Source organism: Oncorhynchus gorbuscha, linkage group LG18, assembly GCF_021184085.1.
Source record: "Oncorhynchus gorbuscha isolate QuinsamMale2020 ecotype Even-year linkage group LG18, OgorEven_v1.0, whole genome shotgun sequence".
NCBI classification, from domain to species: domain Eukaryota; kingdom Metazoa; phylum Chordata; class Actinopteri; order Salmoniformes; family Salmonidae; genus Oncorhynchus; species Oncorhynchus gorbuscha.
The window spans coordinates 3,263,970-3,279,069 of record NC_060190.1 but is presented as its reverse complement, the minus strand read 5'-3'; the positions used below and the strand labels follow the sequence as shown (position 1 = coordinate 3,279,069).

The following is a 15,100-nucleotide window of genomic DNA, read 5'->3' as shown; positions in this document are numbered from 1 at the left end:
CAATCACTAACGACCCTCCTCTGCCTGCAGGAGGAACCACCCCCTGCACTGCAGAGGTGGAGCCGTGACAATATTAACAAAGGAAATTGAAGGACTAACAGTACAGATAGATAGTAATAAAAACTGTACCATAGAGGCATAGAATACATTAAAGGAAATGGTGAACTTATTCAACAAAGATCAAGTGTAATTTATTAGAAAAAATAAAGCTAACTGAATGGAATATGGGCAAAAATGCACCAAATTATTATTTTTAAATCGTCAACAGAGAAATGTTAACAAAAATTATTTCCAAGGAGGAACATATTGATGCAATTGAAGCCTTTAAGTCTGGGGAAACTCCAGGGCTGAAACACCAGTTGAGGTGGACCAAACCTTTTCTGATGTACTCATAGAACCATTATTAGCATGTTTTAACCACTCCTATAAAAATGGTAGATTATCATTATCACCAACAAGAAGTTCTGATTTCATAATTACTGAAACAGGACCCAAGTGGTAAATATAAAGATCCAGTCCATTAAAAGAATTGGAGCCCCCAGCCTCCCGAGTGGCACAGCGGTCTAAGGCACTGCATTGTAGTGCTTGAGACATCACTACAGACCTGGGTTCAATCCCAGGCTGTGCCACAACTGGCCTTCACAGTGAGTCCCATAGGGCGCTGCACAATTTGCCAAGCGTTGTCTGGGTTAGGGGAGGGTTTGGCCAGGTGGGCTTAACTTGGCTCATCGTGCTCTAGTGACTCCTTTTGGCAGTCCTGGCACCTGGAGGCTGACCTCGGTTGTCAGTTGATCGGCGGGTGTTAAGAAGCGCGGTTTGGAGGGTCCTGTTTCTGAGGACGATTGACTCGACATTCACCTCTCCAGAGCCCGTTGGGGAGTTGCAGCGGCGAGACAAGAATGTAAAAGGCTACAATTGGATATCACGAAAATGTGGAGAAAAACGGGGTAAAAAAAATATAATAATACCAAATAATTTAGAGGCCCCTTAGTGTTGTGATGATCACATTTTTGCAAAATGCATAGCGCACCGAATTACAAAGGTATTCTCTGATATTATTCATCCTAATCAGACAGGTTTGTTACATGGACGACACATTGGAGATAATATAAGACAAGTACTGGAAACAATAGAACACTATGAACAATCTGGGAAACCAGGCCTGGTATTCATAGCTGACTTTAAAAAGGCTTTTGATGAAATACGGCTGGAATTTATATATAAATGCCTTGAATATTTCAACTTTGGAGAAACTCTTAAACAATGGGTTACAGTTATGTGTAGTAACCCTCGGTGTAATTATAGTAAAGGGCATGTCAATGTAGTTTTGGTAAGTCTGTTTAGCTAACATTACACTCTTGTAAACATTTTTTTAATTTTTTTTTATTTGTATTCTTGCTTAGCAACCAGACACCAATGAGATTCATGGACAAACAAAAAAGTAATATAGTTCCAATACTGGAATGTGGTAACCAATATTTGCATACTGTAACCAGTATTTGCATACTGTAACCAGTATTTGCATACTGTAACCAATATTTGCATACTGTAACCAATATTTGCATTACCTTCTTGATTGGAGGATGGCTGTGAGGGTTATCGATTCAGGATAAAATAGTTTCTTCAAGGTCATTAATAATATCCCCTAGAATTGATCGATACAACTGTCATTAATAATATCCCCTAGAATTGATCAATACAACTGTCATTAATAATATCCCCTAGAATTGATCAATACAACTGTCATTAATAATATCCCCTAGAATTGATCAATACAACTGTCATTAATAATATCCCCTAGAATTGATCGATACAACTGTCATTAATAATATCCCCTAGAATTGATCAATACAACTGTCATTAATAATATCCCCTAGAATTGATCGATACAACTGTCATTAATAATATCCCCTAGAATTGATCAATACAACTGTCATTAATAATATCCCCTAGAATTGATCAATACAACTGTCATTAATAATATCCCCTAGAATTGATCGATACAACTGTCATTAATAATATCCCCTAGAATTGATCGATACAACTGGACACCAACGCGATCTTGTTGAACCCAAAAAATGTGACGGTTCTAATATTTGCATAACCCTTGTGATTTAAGGGAATCGATGAGGGTTATTGAATCAGAATCAAATCCTCTGATCTCTTCCAGCTCATTAATGATAGAATGTTCCTATGTGAAGGTTACTAAAAGGCCAGTATGTTTGGCAATGACACAGATTATAAGCCGGCCTCCTTCAGGTCTTTCGTCTGCCTCAGAGACATCCAGGTGAAGTTGACATTAAGGAGGATGTTTGTGTTGTGGGAGGTAGATGTTTTTTCCCCCCAAATAGCACCCTATTCCCTTTTTAGTGCACTAGGGTCCTGGTAGAAAGTAGTGCACTAGGGTCCTGGTAGAAAGTAGTGCACTAGGGTCCTGGTAGAAAGTAGTGCACTAGGGTCCTGGTAGAAAGTAGTGCACTAGGGTCCTGGTAGAAAGTAGTGCTCTAGGGGCCTGGTAGAAAGTAGTGCACTAGGGTCCTGGTAGAAAGTAGTGCACTAGGGTCCTGGTAGAAAGTAGTGTACTAGGGTCCTGGTAGAAAGTAGTGTACTAGGGTCCTGGTAGAAAGTAGTGCACTAGGGTCCTGGTAGAAAGTAGTGCACTAGGGTCCTGGTAGAAAGTAGTGTACTAGGGTCCTGGTAGAAAGTAGTGCACTAGGGTCCTGGTAGAAAGTAGTGCACTGTGGGCCTGGTTAAAGTAGTGCACTAGGGTCCTGGTAGAAAGTAGTGCACTAGGGGCCTGGTAGAAAGTAGTGCACTAGGGTCCTGGTAGAAAGTAGTGCACTAGGGTCCTGGTAGAAAGTAGTGCACTAGGGTCCTGGTAGAAAGTAGTGCTCTAGGGTCCTGGTAGAAAGTAGTGCACTAGGGTCCTGGTAGAAAGTAGTGCTCTAGGGTCCTGGTAGAAAGTAGTGCACTAGGGGCCTGGTAGAAAGTAGTGCACTAGGGGCCTGGTAGAAAGTAGTGCTCTAGGGTCCTGGTAGAAAGTAGTGCACTAGGGGCCTGGTAGAAAGTAGTGCACTAGGGTCCTGGTAGAAAGTAGTGCACTAGGATCCTGGTAGAAAGTAGTGCACTAGGGGCCTGGTAGAAAGTAGTGCACTAGGGGCCTGGTAGAAAGTAGTGCACTAGGGTCCTGGTAGAAAGTAGTGCACTAGGGTCCTGGTAGAAAGTAGTGCACTAGGGTCCTGGTAGAAAGTAGTGCACTAGGGTCCTGGTAGAAAGTAGTGCACTAGGGTCCTGGTAGAAAGTAGTGCTCTAGGGTCCTGGTAGAAAGTAGTGCACTAGGGTCCTGGTAGAAAGTAGTGCTCTAGGGTCCTGGTAGAAAGTAGTGCACTAGGGTCCTGGTAGAAAGTAGTGCACTAGGGTCCTGGTAGAAAGTAGTGCACTATTAACGGAATATGGTGCCATTTGTGACTCATGCTACATGTGCCGATGTCTCTTTAGATAAATATCTTATATTTTTACAACATGTCCTTTGTTGTCCAATGGAATGATGATGAACTAGTTCAGCATGTCTCCAAACAGGGAAAGAGAAACTGTAGATAACTGCCATGATTAAATCAGTCATGAGATGTTCAGGGGTTATTTCAGGTCAGACTCACTAGATGGTGACTATAGTAGCTGCTATTATTTGTCCTGTTTCACATATATATGCCATTTAGCAGACGCTTTTATCCAAAGCGACTTACAGTCATGTGTGCATACATTCTACGTATGGGTGGTCCCGGGAATCGAACCCACTACCCTGGCATTACAAGCGCCATGCTCTACCAACTGAGCTACAGAAGGACCATCACACTTGTACATGTGTTTCTCACATATCCCAACACCCACAGAGAGCTGGGGTATTTAGACAGGGTCAGACATTATCAACACCCACAGACCCACAGAGAGCTGGGGTCTTTAGACACGGTCAGACATTATCAACACCCACAGAGAGCTGGGGTCTTTAGACACGGTCAGACATTATCAACACCCACAGAGAGCTGAGGTCTTTAGACAGGGTCAGACATTATCAACACCCACAGACCCACAGAGAGCTGGGGTCTTTAGACAGGGTCAGACATTATCAACACCCACAGAGAGGTGAGGTCTTTAGACAGGGTCAGACATTATCAACACCCACAGACCCACAGAGAGCTGGGGTCTTTAGACACGGTCAGACATTATCAACACCCACAGAGAGCTGGGGTCTTTAGACACGGTCAGACATTATCAACACCCACAGAGAGCTGGGGTCTTTAGACAGGGTCAGACATTATCAACACCCACAGAGAGCTGGGGTCTTTAGACAGGGTCAGACATTATCAACACCCACAGACCCACAGAGAGCTGAGGTCTTTAGACACGGTCAGACATTATCAACACCCACAGAGAGCTGGGGTCTTTAGACAGGGTCAGACATTATCAACACCCACAGAGAGCTGGGGTCTTTAGACAGGGTCAGACATTATCAACACCCACAGAGAGCTGGAGTCTTTAGACAGGGTCAGACATTATCAACACCCACAGAGAGCTGGGGTCTTTAGACAGGGTCAGACATTATCAACACCCACAGAGAGCTGGGATCTTTAGACAGGGTCAGACATGATCAATGACATCCCTGGAGCCATTGAGGTGAAGTGCCTTGCTCAAGGGCACACAGACAAATGTTTCACCTTGTCTGCTCCTGGAGTTGAACTAGCGACCTTACGAATCCCAGCCTGTGTGTGTCGATACAGTATTGGAGTGAATCCCAGCCTATGTGTCTGTCTATACAGTATTGGATTGAATCCCAGCCTATGTGTGTCTATACAGTATTGGATTGAATCCCAGCCTGTGTGTCAATACAGTATTGGATTGAATCCCAGCCTGTGTGTCTGTACAGTATAGGATTGAATCCCAGCCTACAGTATGTGTGTCTATACAGTATTGGATTGAATCCCAGCCTACAGTATGTGTGTCTATACAGTATTGGATTGAATCCCAGCCTACAGTATGTGTGTCTATACAGTATTGGATTGAATCCCAGCCTGTGTGTCAATACAGTATTGGATTGAATCCCAGCCTGTGTGTCTGTACAGTATAGGCTTGAATCCCAGCCTACAGTATATGTGTCTATACAGTATTGGATTGAATCCCAGCCTGTGTGTGTCTATACAGTATTGGATTGAATCCCAGCCTACAGTATGTGTGTCTATACAGTATTGGAATGAATCCCAGCCTGTGTGTGTCTATACAGTATTGGATTGAATCCCAGCCTACAGTATGTGTGTCTATACAGTATTGGAATGAATCCCAGCCTATGTGTGTCTATACAGTATTGGATTGAATCCCAGCCTACAGTATGTGTGTCTATACAGTATTGGAATGAATCCCAGCCTATGTGTGTCTATACAGTATTGGATTGAATCCCAGCCTACAGTATGTGTGTCTATACAGTATTGGAATGAATCCCAGCCTATGTGTGTCTATACAGTATTGGATTGAATCCCAGCATATGTGTCTATACAGTATAGGAGTGAATCCCAGCCTGTGTGTCTGTCTATACAGTATAGGAGTGAATCCCAGCCTGTGTGTCTGTCTATACAGTATTGGATTGAATCCCAGCCTATGTGTGTCTATACAGTATTGGAGTGAATCCCAGCCTGTGTGTGTCTATACAGTATTGGATTGAATCCCAGCCTATGTGTGTCTATACAGTATTGGATTGAATCCCAGCCTATGTGTGTCTATACAGTATTGGATTGAATCACAGCCTGTGTGTGTCTATACAGTATTGGAGTGAATCCCAGCCTATGTGTCTGTACAGTATTGGAGTGAATCCCAGCCTATGTGTCTATACAGTATTGGAGTGAATCCCAGCCTATGTGTCTATACAGTATTGGAGTGAATCCCAGCCTATGTGTCTGTACAGTATTGGAGTGAATCCCAGCCTATGTGTCTGTACAGTATTGGATTGAATCCCAGCCTGTGTGTGTCTATACAGTATTGGATTGAATCCCAGCCTATGTGTGTCTATACAGTATTGGATTGAATCCCAGCATATGTGTGTCTATACAGTATTGGATTGAATCCCAACATGTGTGTCTATATAGTTGACCATCATTTCTCATGTTGATATTGGAGTCTCTTCTAGTTCTAAAGCACAGTTGCGTTCTAATACATTATAATGGAACCCTTCCACTTCACAATGGGAGTGTAACAATGGAGCAGAATGTTCTGTTTTCTCTTTTCCAAACTGGTTGAATGACTATTTAACCCTGTAACCCAGCAACAAGTCTGGCTGATACTAAGTCTGGCTACTCAAAGTCCTGCTGACTTCAGTCTGGAAAGGATATTTTGAAGAAGTTGGTACGATGACAAGGCATATTTCTCTCTCACTCGCTCTCTCAAATGTGAAATAAATCTGTTGTAAAGATTTTGTTCTTTGAAAGAAATGTGAGGAAAGGATTTTCTGTTTAAATCTGGGGAAATCAAACATGCAACAATTAGTGAACACTAACGACTAAAGGTTGTCCATCAAAGATTGATAAATCATAAAACATTATACAGCACCACACAACATACTAATAATCAAATTAATAGACTTCTATATTTATACAATATATAATCCCTCTATATCCCTTTCAGTAGGTCTACGATACAAAATCCCTCTTTGTAATTGTTAAAGTAATGTTCTTTTCCCAAGAACAGTAGAAATACAGTAATGAAGTACAGCAGAAATACAGTAATGAAGTACAGCAGAAATACAGTAATGAGGTACAGTAGAAATACAGTAATGAAGTACAGTAGAAATACAGTAATGAAGTACAGTAGAAATACAGTAATGAAGTACAGTAGAAATACAGTAATGAAGAACAGTAGAAATACAGTAATGAAGAACAGTAGAAATACACTAATGAAGTACAGTAGAAATACAGTAATGACGTACAGTATGAATACAGTTGTGACGTACAGTACATTACAACATTACTCACTGTGTTAATCATGTGGTGTTTAACACTAAGTGTTTAACACTAGAGGGAGAACACACACCAGGGAGGGAGGGTAGAGAGAGGCTAGAGGGAGAACACACACCAGGGAGGGAGGGTAGAGGGAGAACACACACCAGGGAGGGAGGGTAGAGGGAGAACACACACCAGGGAGGGAGGGTAGAGAGAGAACACAGACCAGGGAGGGAGGGTAGAGGGAGAACACAGACCAGGGAGGGAGGGTAGAGAGAGAACACACACCAGGGAGGGAGGGTTGAGAGAGAACACAGACCAGGGAGGGAAGCTAGAGGGAGAACACAGACCAGGGAGGGAGGGTAGAGAGAGAACACAGACCAGGGAGGGAGGGTAGAGAGAGGCTAGAGGGAGAACACAGACCAGGGAGGGAGGGTAGAGAGAGAACACAGACCAGGGAGGGAGGCTAGAGGGAGAACACAGACCAGGGAGGGAGGGTAGAGAGAGAACACAGACCAGGGAGGGAGGGTAGAGAGAGAACACAGACCAGGGAGGGAGGGTAGAGAGAGAACACAGACCAGGGAGGGAGGGTAGAGAGAGGCTAGAGGGAGACCGCAGACCAGGGAGGGAGGGTAGAGGGAGAACACAGACCAGGAAGGGAGGGTAGAAGGAGAACACAGACCAGGGAGGGAGGGTAGAGGGAGAACACAGACCAGGGAGGGAGGGTGGGTAGAGGGAGAACACAGACCAGGGAGGGATGGAGGGTAGAGGGAGAACACAGACCAGGGAGGGAGGGTAGAGGGAGAACACAGACCAGGGAGGGAGGGTAGAGGGAGAACACAGACCAGGGAGGGAGGGTAGAGGGAGAACACAGACCAGGGAGGGAGGGTAGAGGGAGAACACAGACCAGGTAGGGAGGGTAGAGGGAGAACACAGACCAGGGAGGGAGGGTAGAGGGAGAACACAGACCAGGAAGGGAGGGTAGAGGGAGAACACAGACCAGGAAGGGAGGGTAGAGGGAGAACACAGACCAGGAAGGGAGGGTAGAGGGAGAACACAGACCAGGTAGGGAGGGTAGAGGGAGAACACAGACCAGGGAGGGAGGGTAGAGGGAGAACACAGACCAGGAAGGGAGGGTAGAGGGAGAACACAGACCAGGAAGGGAGGGTAGAGGGAGAACACAGACCAGGAAGGGAGGGTAGAGGGAGAACACAGACCAGGATGGGAGGGTAAGGGAGAACACAGACCAGGAAGGGAGGGTAGAGGGAGAACACAGACCAGGAAGGGAGGGTAGAGGGAGAACACAGACCAGGAAGGGAGGGTAGAGGTAGAACACAGACCAGGAAGGGAGGGTAGAGGGAGAACACAGACCAGGATGGGAGGGTAGAGGGAGAACACAGACCAGGAAGGGAGGGTAGAGGGAGAACACAGACCAGGAAGGGAGGGTAGAGGGAGAACACAGACCAGAAAGGGAGGGTAGAGGTAGAACACAGACCAGGAAGGGAGGGTAGAGGGAGAACACAGACCAGGGAGGGAGGGTAGAGGGAGAACACAGACCAGGGAGGGAGGGTAGAGGGAGAACACAGACCAGGTAGGGAGGGTAGAGGGAGAACACAGACCAGGGAGGGAGGGTAGAGGGAGAACACAGACCAGGAAGGGAGGGTAGAGGGAGAACACAGACCAGGAAGGGAGGGTAGAGGGAGAACACAGACCAGGAAGGGAGGGTAGAGGGAGAACACAGACCAGGGAGGGAGGGTGGAGGGAGAACACAGACCAGGGAGGGAGGGTGGAGGGAGGGTAGAGGGAGAACACAGACCAGGGAGGGAGGGTGGAGGGAGGGTAGAGGGAGAACACAGACCAGGGAAGAAGGGTAGATGCATCAATACCGTAGATAACTAGAAACCTAGAATCTCTTTACCCATTCTAACTTATTATCTGACTCTGAGTTAATGAAACTAGATTTGTAGTATTCAGATATTTTTGTCTGTTTGTTTTTGTTGAGTTATAAATGTCATCCTACAGTATGTTATTATCCCTGAGACTTTGAATAATAAACATAGTAAATAACTGATCATATTAGAAAGTGATCCCTGATGGTTGTCATTGTACAGGATTAATATATTCTACTTCTGCTACTTGACATTAAGATGAGGAAGAGAGTGGTACTTCACACTGCCACCTCTTCCTCATTTTTACTTAATTAGAATCGTAAAAAAGGTCAAATACATCTCTTAATAATACAGCACCTCCAACTGCGATAGCTGCTGGCCCTGAAACCAGCGCTGTGACACCAGTTGCTATCAATCCCACAGCCTTTCCCGAAATGTCCAGTAACTTATTCTTATTAATCCCCCACTTTTTCTTCTTCTGCTCCTCCTCTTCTTTCATCTTCCTCTGGGCCTCCTGGTACATCTCATTGGTGTAGTGTTTTCCTCCATTCTTCATCACCATCCTGTCTATCTTCTTCAGCAGCTCTGGGACCTGATTGTTGTCATTCTTCTTTTTATTATTGAAGACATGATTTCTGCCCTTAAAGACCTTGATGAGTTTCATAAGCTCCTCACTCTCACTTAGAAAGTCCACCATTGATTTGTCCTCCAGCTGGTCTCCTCCGGTGAACAGAATGATGATGTACTTTGAGGCTTCTTCTCCAAAGATCTCCTGGATCCACTTCACAGTGTTCCTCTCCTCCTCTGTGAATCTTCCTCCCATCCACCTCCCCACTCTGTTTCTCACTCTGTGTAGTCACAGACACTGGAGAAGCCCCCACTTTAAACCCCTCCCTCCCTCCCCAGGATGGTGTTTCCTGTTGCACTCTTCCCTGATCCAGTCTTCCCTATCAGAACTATCCTCAGATCAGAGGGCTGCCCTGAATCTGTGAAAACAGACAAGAAGGGCTTTGAGTTGATAGTGATTGTCTTGATGAAAAGCTAATGAAATGTGTGTTTGTGTATCAGGCATGTGGATCTACAGAGCAGATGCCCCTTTGTCCCTCCAGTCTCCCTTCTGGGTTGTAGTATCATTTTAAAATACATGTTTCTGTCATTGTTGTTCAGAACCCACAACTCGCAAGTTGTTGTCAAATTCGTCACCCTCCACCCCATATGTAGATTGCACCTGTTTACCAGTCTGCCCTGTTAGGAGATTGAACCTGCCCAGTATCCAAACATGGATGGCTTGAGAGACCTTAACATTTGTTTAACACTTGATTTAGCCTACATCATCATCCACATTCAGTCTGATTGGCTGATAGGAGCAGAAAGAGTTAGGAAGAAGAGACTTCAGTCTGATTGGCTGATAGGAGCAGAAAGAGAGGAAGAAGAGACTTCAGTCTGATTGGCTGATGGGAGCAGAAAGAGAGAGGAAGAAGAGACTTCAGTCTGATTGGCTGATAGGAGCAGAAAGAGAGGAAGAAGAGACTTCAGTCTGATTGTCTGATAGGAGCAGAAAGAGAGGAAGAAGAGACTTCAGTCTGATAGGAGCAGAAAGAGAGGAAGAAGAGACTTCAGTCTGATTGGCTGATAGGAGCAGAAAGAGAGGAAGAAGAGACTGCACTATCTCTGCACTAAACAAGATACAGTATACTGCACTATCTGTGGACTAAACAAGATACAGTATACTGCACTATCTGTGGACTAAACAATATACAGTATACTGCACTATCTCTGCACTAAACAAGGTACAGTATACTGCACTATCTCTGCACTAAACAAGGTAAATGTTTCAGGTAAAAGTCTAACCATCCTTCTCCTTTCACTGTTCTACAATGTTAAAATGTGTATAAATACAACCATACTGTACTGTATGTTTATTTACACATAAATGTGATTATTGATTGATTATGATGATGATTCTGATTATTTACACAAATATTAACAGACCTGTTATCAATAAAATGTCTACTTAATATTGTGCTACAGTTATTCAAGTACTGTGGAGTAGATTGTTGTACAACAGTTAATTAGTAAGGTAGTTAAGTTGAATACTCACTTTTAGTGTTGCACGGATCTGTATATCGTTGTCCCCTGTGTCAGGATTTGGCCAGGGTTGTTCCGGTTTTTGGTCACTAGATGCCCCCATTGTGCCTTTTGACCTTTTGTTTTCCCTTGATCCCCATTATTATTTGCACCTGTGCCTTGTTTCCCCTGATTGTATTTAAACCCTTTGTCTTCCCCTGTTCTTTGCTCTGTGTTTGTATGTTAGCACCCAGCCCTAGTACTCTGAGAACTCTTGTTGATCCCGGTGGACTCTCTTGTGGAATTCTTTTTTTTTTGTCCTTGTTTGTTTGTTTTTTGAGTGTCTTTTGAGGCTTTTTGTGCTTTGCCTTCCACCTTGTGGATTTGCCTTTTTTTGTCTTGGAGGATTGCCTTTGTTCTTGTGGGATTCCTTTTGAGGTTGTGGAGTTATATGTTTTCCTGAAGAACTTCACTTTTACTTCATTAAATACACCGTCTCAAGTACTGCTGTGTCTGCCTCATCTTCTGGGTTCTGCCGACTATTCGTGGCTCAGTTGGTTAAGTGACTGTTTCTCACTCCGGAGACCCGGGTTCGTAACCGGGTCCTGACAGAAAAAAGGCACAATGGGGGCATCTAGTGACCAAAAACCGGAACAACCCTGGCCAAATCCTGACACCCTGTTGTCACTGAGAGACCTGAAGCAGTGGTCCTGCTGGTTTTGCATAGCCAGATGCCCCAGGTGGGTGGAGATTTACCTCAACCAATGGAATGGTCTAAAACTCATGCAAAACTAAAGTGCTGCACCTTACAATACCATTGTGCTGCAGTTTACATTCTGTTAAGTTTCATTTTCCCAGCACATACTCAATTCTAGCCAATGAGAGAATGTTACTAGGCAAACATTATTCTACTCAGGTTAGGCTAAATCTGAATTTTGATTGGGTATCGGCTGTTCAACCTTGGATGCTTGCCAGAATCATAAGATAGGCCACATCTTTGGATAAAATGAAATGTGTTGGACACATAGAAGTCTCCTGGGGAAAAAAAGGTTAAAAATTAATTTTGAATTGTAACTGTATACTGTAGTTGTAACTAACCTGGTCCCTGATCTGTTTGTGCTCTTTCCAACTCCATAGAGTACCACAGTATGTCACAATACCCACAAAACCCAGCTGTCAAACAGGGAAACGGTTCCAATCATTTTTCCACCATTCATTTTTCACATAGAGGATTAATAATAATAATAATAATATATGCCATTTAGCAGACGCTTTTATCCAAAGCGACTTACAGTCATGTGTGCATACATTCTACGTATGGGTGGTCCCGGGGATCAAACCCACTACCCTGGCGTTACAAGCGCCATGCTCTACCAACTGAGCTACAGAAGGACCACTTAAAATAACCGTGTCAAAATATGTCTTAACAACTGAAATAACCTGTCACAATATGGTCATTACACTGTCATGACACATATATATATAGACCTATTGTGACATATCTTACATTATTTGATGGCTGGTTATGACACCTACATAAGAGTCAGAACCCACAGAACCTACCACTGTAGTTATTTTATGGCTGGTTATGACACCTACATAAGAGTCAGAACCCACAGAACCTACCACTGTAGTTATGTTATGGTTGGTTATGACACCTACATAAGAGTCAGAACCCACAGAACCTACCACTGTAGTTATTTTATGGTTGGTTATGACGCTTACTTAAGATTAAGATGAAAAATACTGTTTTCTCTCAGCATCATGACAAAATGTTTAAAATAGCATTACAATAGCAGCAAGTAGAGTTGCAATTCAACGGCTCAGACACAAGAGGTATGTGGCAGGGTCTACAGTCAATCAAGAACTACAAAAAAAAACAGCCCCGTCGCTGACACCGATGTCTTGCTCCCAGACAAACTAAACAACTTCTTTGATCGCTCTGAGGACAATACAGTGCCACCGACATGGCCCGCTACCAAAACCTGCGGGCTCTCCACCGCAGCCAACGTAAAATATTTATACTTGTTAACCATCGCAAGGCTGCCGGCCCAGAACGCAACCCTAGCCGTGTCCTCAGAGCATGTGCAGACCAGCTGGCTGGTGAGTTCACAGACATATTCAATCAATCCCTATCCCAGTCTGCTGTTCCCACATGCTTCAAAAGGGCCACCATTGTTCCTGTTCACAAGAAAGCTATGGTAACTGAGCTAAACGACTACCGCCCCGTAGAACTCACTTCCGTCATCATGAAGTGCTTTGAGAGACTAGTCAAGGACCATATCACCTCCACCCTACCTGACACCCTAGACCCACTCCAATTTGCTCACCGCCCCAATAGGTCCACAGACGATGCAATTCGCAATCACACTGCCCTAACCCATCTGGACAAGAGGAATACCTATGTAAGAATGCTGTTCATCGACTACAGCTCATCATTTAACACCACAGTACCCTCCAAACTCGTCATTAAGCTCGAGACCCTGGGTCTCAACCAAGCCCTGTGCAACTAGGTCCTGGACTTCCTGACGGGACGCCCCCAGGTGGTGAGGGTAGGAAACAACAATCTCCACCCGGCTGATCCTCAACACGGGGGACCACAAGGGTGCGTTCTCAGCCCTCTCCCGTACTCCCTGTTCACCCATAACTGCGTGGCCATGCACACGTCCAAAATAATCATCAAGTTTGCAGACGACACTACAGTGGTAGGCTTGATTACCAACAACAACGAGACAGCCTACAGGGAGGAGGTGAGGGCCCTCAGAGTGTGGTGTCAGGAAAATAACCTCAAAGAGTAGCACTTAAAGCTGGAGAACAACTGGTCTTCACAGCACAGTACAATAACATACTGTAACTCACTGATCTCACAATGGCAAGCATATAGCTTGCGTTTTCTTGATAAATGATTTGGTAACCGTTTACTTGACACCCAGCATCATAACACGTTATGACGTTATGACATGTTCACAAACAATCGCAAAATTCAATAATATATAGAACTTTTCTGCACTGGTATATAAGATTTTGAGGCCTTGCTCACAATTCATTCTGTGGCAGCACAATGACCAAACAATATGCTGTATGTGAAGCTCTTGATCACATCTTTGATCATTAAACTGGTGAGGAGGAAAGAGTCCTTGTTAAACTTCGACACAAAGTGGTCTGTGATTAATAGCACTATGTTTCTTCTGAGGAGGGTTAAGGATGGCTAACTGCTAAATTATGATTTAAAAAAATATATTATTGTCATTATTATAGAATTATTCAAGACAAAATTAAGAAATGTCTGGCTCAACTAGGCTTCCTGCAAAATGGCGGGCAGCCGCCAGCAGGCTCAACACAACCTCTGTCCACGACTAGGGGCTGATCCTGACGGGAGGATCAGCCCCCAAAGATATTCAGAATTATGAGTGTTTTGCTTTAGAATCTCTATATAAAAATGTGGTAACTTCCTGTGGTTGTCACGACTAGTCAAGGTGGGTGGAATCAGGCGCAGAGAGCAAATAGTGAAATAGAGGGTTATTCTCCGGTGAACAAAAAATAAACACGGACAACCCAAAATACAAACAGGGTGAAAATATCCAAAACAGGAATAACAGACAAACCGGAGAAATAAAACACAAAAACACCGACAGCCGAAACGAAATGACAAAAACAAAACAATCCCGCACAAAACAAGGGCGGGACAACCTACATATTATACAGATACTAATTAACTAACACACAGGTGAAAACAATCAGACAAAACCAACAGATAACCGAAAAGGGATCGGTAGTGGCTAATAGGACGGTGACGACGACCGCCGAGCACAGCCTGAACGGGCAGGAGAGCCAACCTCGGCAGAAGTCGTGACAGTGGTATCCTGCTCTCTCTGAAATCTAAATCTTACAGGTCTGCGTGCTGTTAATACAGCGCTGGGTCTCTGTCTTTCATTCACACCGGATGGAACAGATATACAGATACTTTACTTGTCTGATACACCGCCTGCATGATACACCGCCTGCATGATACACCGCCTGCATGATACACCGCCTGCATGATACACCGTCCGCATATTACACCGCCCGCATGATACACTGCCTGCATGATACACCGCCCGCATGATACACCGCCTGTCTGATACACCGCCTGTCTGATACACCGCCCGCATGATACACCGCCTG

General features: G+C 44.4%; 1 protein-coding gene and 1 pseudogene across 1 annotated transcript in view; both read right to left on the bottom strand.

Annotated features, from left to right (window-relative positions):
* The window catches only part of LOC124002770 (GTPase IMAP family member 7-like), a 66,972-nt gene extending 55,983 nt beyond the window's left edge, over positions 1-10,989 (bottom strand). The window contains exon 1 of the mRNA XM_046310496.1: positions 10,971-10,989. The gene's annotated coding sequence lies outside the window, so the exon portion shown is untranslated. The remainder of the gene's footprint in view (positions 1-10,970) is intronic.
* On the bottom strand, positions 8,934-14,927 carry LOC124003152 (annotated as a pseudogene).
* Positions 14,928-15,100: the final 173 nt, after the last annotated feature.